The following is an 8,475-nucleotide window of genomic DNA, read 5'->3' on the forward strand; positions in this document are numbered from 1 at the left end:
CATTTCGAATGGTTTCCACTTGGCTATCGCCAAGTTTCTGGCCAAATTTGAGGTAGTAGCGCTGCTCCTCTCGCGCCGCCATTTTCCTTGCAACAAAAAACCGACGAGAGCACTGCGCACTGCCTCACTCAAACGCTGCTTCCCAGCGACTGACGCTATCGGCAGGCGGGAAAAGATTCGTGCATGCGCACGAGGGTTCAAGGTCGGCTGCTGTAAGCGCGCTTCTTTCATATCCATCAGGTGTTCGCAAAAACAAAATAAAGTCGGATACTTTTCTAACAGACCTCGTATTTTGTATCGCGTGCAGCATTGCGTGGTTTCTGCTTGGCGGTGTTGTTTGGCCGTTCCGCTTCTTGTTTGGCGAGTTTTACTGCATCGCCGTTCCACCGCTCCTGAAGTCCAACATGAGTGACAGTGGTGGAAAACGAAAGCGGAAGACGACTTCCGGTGAGCAAAAGGCGACCATGATAACAACGCTTACAATGGGTGCAAAGAAGTCTCAAATAGCGAAGGTCTTTGGAGTTCCACTCAGCACTTTCTACAATCCTTGGCAAAGACGACGCCATCATTGACGCCTTCAGTCGGGTGTCAAAGGATCCAAGGCGAAGTTGATTCCCTGCATTCGGGGCGTTCTAGAGAGCGCGCTTGAAATGGTTTCTAGATAGAAGAGCCAGGAATGTGTCAGCGACTGGAGCAGTGCTCCAAACAATAGCCACAGATTTCGCATGCATCGTAGACTTCGACCGTTTTGTGGCTAGTACGGTTGGCTCCAGCCTTTCAAGGAATGTCACGAGATCATCGGGAAAGTGCTCAGCGGCAAAGCTAAGTCCATCGACCAGCGGGTTCATGTGATGTGGGTAAAAGAAAGCATTGAACCTCTGCTGACTGAACACGTACGGTGAGAGAAATATTTTCAGTGCTGACAAGACCACCTTGTTTTTCCGGACGTTACCGCAGCAAACATTAGTTCTCAGAGGTGACTCATGTCGCGGGGGCAAGCATACTAAACTGTGCATCGCGGTCTTTTTCTCAGCGAAGTTGGGCGCCTCGGAAAAGATACCACATCTCGTGGTAGGCAAACGTGTCTCTCCCTGTTGCTTCAAAGGAAAGAGCAAGCTCTAAATTAGGCCTAAATACGTGTCCAACCACAAAGCATGGCTCACGCATAAGATTTTTGCGGATTGGCTACGTGCCCGGGACGAGGAACTGACGAAGGAATGATGATTGTGAGAACGCAACCTTTCTCTTGAGAAAGACTCTCCAGAAAGAAATCACGCACTTTTTCCACCGAAATGAGCTGAATAATGTTTCCTTGGAATAAAATACTTAATGCTGCAAAGATTTATATCCTTGCTGGTCAAAATTTAATTTCAATTTCATCACGGGCGGTGATTGCCCGCCACTTGAACGAAACTTATGTTGTCCTCGGTCATCAAAGTGGTAGGCAGGTCAGTTGGCATGCTATCAGTTTGCTCATAGTCAGTGCGGGCTATAACGAAGAAAGGCTATAAAGAAATAATCCCCGGGACCCTTCAGCTTTGTTATACTAAGGTTCAACTGCATTTCTCTTTAAGCTCCTAAGAACAGTAAGTGTATCGTAACACAAATGTCTCGCTGCACGTAACCAGGCTTGGGATCTGACAGTATTTTTTTTTCTTTGCAAGGCGCTGATCGTTCTGACAGAAAGCAAATAAATAAAAATGTGTCCGTAAAACTCACCCCGCGAAATAGTGACAATCTTCGCTGTTTCTTTTCCTGCGTGGTGGTCACGGTCAACTTTACGGGTGTAGGGGCTGGGCTCAAACCACTCAAGAGTTCTGTGAAGTACTGCAAAATAAAAGGAGCAAAATGAATGTGGTAAGACCTCATCTGCACAAAAAAACCTCTTTCTGGGCATAAATTTCTAAAAGTGGAACGACGTGCAAGCGATTTGGAAGTGGTTGCCATGAATTGCAATAATCCGGACTTTAGCTACTTGAGGTCGAGGCTGAAATGTAGAAATGAAGACTGCGTCTCTCATAGCCTTAGTCGCTTTGGGACGTTAAACCCCATAAACCAACCAACCAGAAATGAAGACTGAAGTTTAAGAATTACAGGATTGCACTTCAATCTGCTTAAAAGTAGAAATGGGAAAGCCTTTCCTTTGCCTTTGTTCATCACTCCCAGTTTCATTTTTATTTATTGATTTATTTTCGTGGTTATTATTTTTATCATTTTTCTGTTTTTATTTTACTCTATTGTCTTTATCGCTACCATCACAATAGCTACCCCCAACTATCACTATCGCTAACTGTCATCATCGCCATCAGCAGCTACAAGCCTATCAGTACCATCACTATCTATATCTGGGACTATCACTATCGGCAGGCACCATTATCACTATTTATATCTAAGACTAACTATCACTATCACCACCATCACTGCGGTGTCTCCAGAACTGTCACAATCAGTATCTATCATTATCGCTAACACTATTTTTTACTACCTATTTACTATCACTGCTTTTATTACATATATGTTGCTTATCAACCGTTGCTTAATCGACTTTAACATTTTGTTTTAATTACCATACTACTTAAGATTGACAGTTCGCCCGAACACTTTTGCGGATAGCCTGTGTCTACAACTTCCATCCCCACTACTCATGTGCCAAGAAGGGCTTTCATATTAAAATAAAAGGGTGTGGATAAGGGTAATGCAGATGGATGATCTCTTCGAGGATCTGCGCACGTTATCACTAGGCAGCTGGGCGATGAAGCCGAGACTGTGACCAGCTGATTAGCACCCATGGTCCCGAATAGAGTCAGGCAACAATAAAGATTACTTACAATTTGGTACTTTAAATAGGAATAAGGTTAGGCTGGGACGCGTTTGACACTGTAGCATCATTACCAACCGCATAACCACCACTGTTATGTTTTCAAAACTCTCTTAGGTTGTGAACAGCATCGTAACGCTCATCAGAAGTAAAGTATCAGTCGTATTCTGCTTCTCTGAGCCTGCTAAAGAAGAAACTCGGAATTAAATTGAGACCAGTGCGACGGGCTACCGAAAAAAGAAATATGGTAATCGCGCTGCCCGCCTGCCCTGACGGCGAAGATAACGCCTACGCTCGTGACCGAAGTAATATCAAGTCGCTACGCAGAGGCGCCATGTTGCTGCTGAATGCACTCGAGTTGGGTCGTGATAACCTCGTTCAGCGATTCAGAGCCGCCCATGACGATATGAGTGCCAGGTTGAAGGAGAGTGGAGAGCTGGCGGTGCGACTGCCTGTGCCCGTTTGGTTTGGATTTAAGTGAGCATGACTTTGCCACACTGAAGAGCACCGTGCGAATGTTCAGCCCCCCCCCCCCCCCCCCTCCTTATTTTTTCGGCTTGCATAGAATATGGGCAAGCTTGTCTTCACTTATAATGTTCCATTTTGTCGTCAAAGGGCAGAGACAAAAAGTTGATCAATTGACTTGGTTAATTAAGTAAGTAGTCAAAACAACAAGTTCTGCGTACTGCGTGTAGGAAACATAAGTACAGCTTTGGTGCTCACTATTTTTTTAATACTACGCAAAGGAAAGCAGCCCGCACACCCCAAATAACGCCCCCTGGGTGAAGAACAGAACAATAAGAAAACGCACTAATGGTGATAATTACATTATTTAAATACTAAGAAACCGCAAAGCTCGAGGCGATTTAGGAAGTAAGCACAATTGTACAGCTGACTTCTACTGAGCGCAGATGATGATCCAGCGGCCGGCTGGAATAGTCAGAAAAGCAACTGTAATGCTGCGTGTACACAGCTTGCGAACTTTCAGTTCTCTACGTTCCACTCACCATTGATCCTCTCCTCAACTCTTGTTGAGAGGTGGTCTGTTTCGTGTGTCCAGGCTGTCGTTGGGCAGACGCAGACTCGGGGCGAGTGGTGTTCACCGTCTGTGACGTCTGCATGCAAGAATCACCAAAGCACAGCGAGTCTAACATTGTTTCTCTATGTTGTGAAGTTGTCGTGCAGTAGTATAACATTTGTTCTACAGCTAATGTGAAGATGTTGTAGGGTATAAACTAAGGAAATGAATCGATTCAATGTTGCAACCTGCCTCTGACTTTCGTAATTGCAATTGCAGAAGCAACGCTTGAGCAGACAAAGATGATCTCGGCGTGACATCAGATCAATCAGTAACGACGAGCTGGCAACACGAAATGGAGTAGACAACGAATAAAATTGGTATATTATATCGGCGCTGGGCCAGCGGCTAATCAGATGTTTAGAGCACGTTTAACATGTGCTGATATGTAGCCAAGGATGATGAGGGATCACGGCTAAAAAATGTGGACCTCCTCGAGATGTGGCCAGCCTTATCTAAATTTTGGATGAAGCTTAGCCAACCGCATTACGAATGCGCACACCGAGAAAGAAAATGCATGAAATTATTTTGGGTGTTCTCTTCAAATACAATTCTTCTTTGAGAACTTTGTGGACTTTATCGGCAATGGTTTGGTTTGGTTTATTGGGGTTTAACGTCCCGAAGCAACTTAGGCTATGAGGGACGCCGTAGTGAAGGGCTCCGGGAATTTCGACCACCTGGGGTTCTTTAACGTGCACTGACATCGCACAGCACACGGGCCTCTAGAATTTCGCTTTCATCGAAATTCAGCCGCCGCGGCCGGGATCGAACCCGCGTCTTTCGAGTCAGCAGCCGAGCACCTTAGCCACTGAGCCACCGCGGTGGGGTTATCGGCAATAGCACTTTTTCGATAAGTTAAATCCGGTGCAAACACTGTGTGTTAAAACTCAGGGGCGAAGAATGGTTTACTGTTTCATAACCTTCATAATTTCTTTACTGTTTTGCTTTGTCTAGCTTTCTTTCTAGTTTTTTTTTTCTCTCTTGTTCTTTTTTTTTGCCTTTTCTTATGTATGACCGTCGGACACTTGTATCCCCCCCCTTATGTAATGTCCCCACGGGACCCTTAAGGGTTAATAAATGATGATGATGATTGTTTCTTGGAAACAAAGCTATGTAGCAAATGATTTCTTGTTTCTTATTCAGAGCGCAGGATAGTCACTAAGGCTTACCAGAGATGTTTTGGATTTCTTTTCTGTAGCTATCATTCAATAATATAACAACAATCGAGCGAAGTGTAGCCATGCATAAATATTTAAGGAAAATTACTGCCATCACGACTTTGCGGCCACACAAAGATTCGGCCAGGTCCAAGTCTCGAACCCAGGTCCACCAACACAACAACGGTTAAAATTTCATGAGGCAAAACTTTGGTTCTACTTCATTTTTCGTTTAATTTGTTCTAATTATTAAGTGAGAAAAATGAGAGAGAAAGTGTGCCAGTAATGTTTCGTCTGGTCCTAAATGTAGTTATCGTGCATCGATGCCCCAGGCGCTAGCACCACTTGCCTGCAAGACATCGTGCAACGCAAAAGAGCGGAGCACAACCACGACAGCTTCGCTCCAAAACAGTTGCTGACCACAAGAGAGGCCGAGCATTTTGCACTTATGCATCCACCCTTGACAGAGAGGTTTCTTTGTCAGAGGTCAGAGAAAAAAATACTGGGAACATTGTTCAAGATTTGGAAGAACAAATCATGGCACACATTCGTAATGTCTGTGACCTACAAACCACAGAGTCACCGGATAATGACCCCAGTGACCAGCCAGAGCTACGGTTACAATCTATCGACATCCAGTGCAAGCTGTGAATATTGCGCATTGTCATCAACCATGCTATTGCTCGCTTTCGGGTGCACAAGGCTAAATGACTCGGGAAACTTCCATGGGCCTAGTTAAATGCTTCGGGGTTCTCCCGCGAGGACTCCTCGCAGATATATACACGAGCACAGTGGCAGATGAAGCGATACTATAGTGACTGGTGCTCCGGACGCGTCAGCCTCGTACGCAAGAAAAGGGATACTCTGGGCTGCTCCGAGACGAACGGCTAATAACGATAAGTGTGTTATATTGCGTCCTCGCCAAGGTGGTCAAGTCAGGGATAAGTCCTCGTGTGGAGCGCAACGGCATCCTCAAAGACCCGAAAAATGTATTTCGCACTAGGCGACGGCTCGAGAACATCCTCTTTGTCCTAAAGGTTGCCCTAAAGGAATCTCGTAGCCTGGAGGGCTGCTTCATGAATGCAGAAATAAGCTTTGGTCTTGCATGACCTGTTGGGACGCTTCCTCAGGGAGACTGAAATGCCTTAGACATTATACAACCTTCAGAGTCACCTGTGCGTCAGAAACATTGCCGTGGCCTGTTTTTGTGCCACCCGTTCTGACCCAGTATCGGTGTCTCAAGGGCTCAAACAGGGATGCCTACTTTCGTCGCGACTTTACATCCCACAGAGAGGGATCAAAATGAAGCTTTACCAATTTCTTAAAATTAGGCACTGAGAGGTACGTGAAAGGGGTACTTTAGTGAGAAAGCATTTAGGTTGTTGCCTCAAAGTTCTCCTTGATGAAATTTTCTGACCGCTCTCTTGTGATCTCATCGCAGCCTGCCCACCGTGTCAGGTGGCAACATGCCGACCGGACTGTGAGCAAACAGCCCACAATGGCAGGTGAAAGGTTAATTAATGATTGATCGAGAGAGGTCACGCACACTTGTGACGTCATCACAGCCTGGCCACCACGGAACGTGGCATCGTGCTCACCGGGTTGCAAACAAGCTGCCACTGGTGGCCCCTGACAATGAAACTATTTCAAATAAATTCAATGCATGCACAAGCTGCCCACCGGGGTGCTATGCAAGAGACGTACGAGAATTCGAGAAGAGCATCTGTATTTCACAAGTCCCATTGGTGGCAATGTTTGAAACAGCCACATGGCGGGCAGTGGCGCTACGCTTAACCGCTGCACCAATGCGGCAGTTGTGGTGTGAGGGCTCTCCGCGGTCTATGAATGCAGTTGAGAGGGCTGGGACGTCATCAACGCCACGTGACCACCAGTGGACTAATCATAGGTCAACGTAATCAACACAATCATAGTGCGAAACATAATCCACACCATGCGTTGTATATGGATGCATTTATTCGTTTGAATTGAAAGCTTCTGCGCAACAGTTCGTTCACGAAGCTTAGTCAAGATAAAGGTAGCCTACGCAAAGCACGCTGACATGGTCACGTTTTCTGGACTTGCGCGTAAGTTGTCGCACTGGAAATGCATCGAAACCACAAAACCACGTCGTCATAATTCGTAAAACTTTTCGCGTGAAGAATCATTGGCCAGTGTCATGCATGCAGATCGATAATAGCCGAAGTACGAGGCCCGAATGCTCGCCACTCTGCAATGTAGGAACCGCAGCAGAAACAACAGCAGATGATTGGAGGCCGCTCTAAAACAGCACTACCAGACCGACCGCTACATGAAATAAATAAAAGGGCAGTTCACCAGGATTTATACTAATAACCACGCATACTCACTCGGCTCTTATTGTCCACATCTTGCACAGGACTGCCGGTGCAGTCAGTTTGGCTGAGAGTCATCCGGGAGGACTGCAGCGCTTCTTGAGTGGGGCTGCCCTTTAGTGAAAAGCAAAAAATATTTAGATATTATCATCCGTGTACTACGGCAGCATTCAGCTGCTGATAGTTGCAGAGGGAAATAGCCAACAACTCCCAGTGGCCAAAAACGGCTCCCGATTACTGCCTCTGCAAAAGTACTAAAGAAAGGACAAGATAAAAAAATAAGGCACCCCTTAGAGACAACCCTGTGGCTTTACCGAGAATAACGCTTCATAAAGAAACTTTTACTGCAGGTATTTCCCTCCGCCCTAATCATTTGCAACTAGTTTGGAACGCATGCAGCAGTTCATTCCTGCGGAAATCAATACTGAATTTTGCAGTTTTCGTTGCTTCAGTTCAGGGGCTTTCCGTAGGCCACACAGCATTTGCGACGCCGCAACCATGAGGTAGCTGCTGTGTACGGGAGCGTAATGATTAGAGGGTAGGGGAATAGCAGAGTGCCAGTGCGAATGCGCAGACAAATAACACGAGGGTTGTTAGTGTTCGGTGCATGCGCACTGACACTCCGCTTTTGTTCTATACCCATAATCGGTAGGGTCCTTTTATTCTATAACTCCCTTTTGTACGCATGCTATCGACTGCTCTTCGCGTACATATAAGATTTTGATGTATTCATCCGTCCTAGGCTTTTTTTTATATAAACAGAGTCGTCATTTTTCTTCGTTACCTGAGCCATGCAAACGCGCGTACGAGTATCTTTGCAATATCGTCTGTGATGTCATCGCTGCGTCAACCGGGGCATCGTCCCTGGGCACGAACCTAGTTTCGGCTTAAGTTTAGCGTTTTCAAAGTTTTAAAATAGATCTACCGGGTATTTCGAGGGCGATTTATTGTGACGGAGGCAGCTGACTCTAAGTAATGTGATGCTAGAATTAACTCAGAATGTTGGAGCAACCCCTTGGGTTGCCGTTAAAGTGACATATAAAGTGATCTATATGTATGTTTGTGGGAGAC

The sequence above is a fragment of the Amblyomma mixtum genome, chromosome 2, assembly GCF_055824585.1.
Source record: "Amblyomma mixtum isolate Tamu chromosome 2, ASM5582458v1, whole genome shotgun sequence".
Classification (NCBI taxonomy): Eukaryota; Metazoa; Arthropoda; class Arachnida; order Ixodida; family Ixodidae; genus Amblyomma; species Amblyomma mixtum.